This window comes from Pteropus alecto, unplaced genomic scaffold (assembly GCF_000325575.1).
Source record: "Pteropus alecto unplaced genomic scaffold, ASM32557v1 scaffold7, whole genome shotgun sequence".
NCBI lineage: Eukaryota > Metazoa > Chordata > Mammalia > Chiroptera > Pteropodidae > Pteropus > Pteropus alecto.
In genome coordinates, this window is record NW_006494614.1 from 7,373,729 (window position 1) to 7,374,774 (window position 1,046).

The following is a 1,046-nucleotide window of genomic DNA, read 5'->3' on the forward strand; positions in this document are numbered from 1 at the left end:
TTCATAACACTTGATTTTTTTGCCCCTGCTTCCCCAAGAAATCTTCCTCTATCTTTGATGTTTGTATCTTGATACTAATAATTCTGGGTCAATTTTCCTTATTCCACATTATATCTTTTCAATGTGTAAATTTAAAATTGTTTTGATTTCAAATTACAGTTTGATTTTGAATTATAATTTGATTTTAAATTACAGTTTTAAGTATTTATATCATGTTCTTTTGGAGGAGAAGTGGGGAGAAAAGACAAACAGGCTTCTCGATAACTTTTCTAAATCTTTTTTCTACTTAAGAGCTTAACTCTTTATTTTCAATTAATTCTGATTAGTTTTGTCATTTATATCCACTATGTCATTTACTGAGTTTTCTCCATTGTCAATTATTTCTTAAGCTTTTTCCATTTTATCTGTTGTTTACACTGCTTTCAGGTTTTCTGCCAGCTTTAATATCATTACCTTCTTTCTTTCCTGAATTCTTACTTTTCTGCTTTGCAGCTATAGTAATCAAAATTTCAGTAAGAAACAGCTGATCTACTCAAATGAGACAATGCAAGTAAGAAGGTTTAATAAGTAGATTATTACAGCAAGTAAATAAAGATGGTGAAGCACTTAAGGCTGGCAACAATACAAAATGCATTATCCCACCAAGGCATAAAGGGAGAGAACAATTACTGGAACCCAGAGGAAACAGCTGTAACTAACTGTAAGAGATGGTTATCTATTAAGAGCTATAATCTTTAGTGAAGAAACACAACACACCAGTGCCCTGGCTGGAGAAAAGCGGGGCAATCAATATCCTGACCTCAATTTTCTCTTGCCCTTAGATCTCCTGCCAGTACTCTCACCAACCCCACTGACCAAACTCAACTTGAAGGGAACTGCTGAGGATGTTTGCAAAGACCAGTCTCCATGAGCACTTAGCAGATTAGGGAAGAGGAAAGTATGTATCAGAAAGAGCAAATAGCAAATATGCAACATAGTGTCATTATTCTTAACTTGTTGGCAATTTTTTCTGCCCTATTTCTAGTTTGTATCTTTTTTACTCTGTG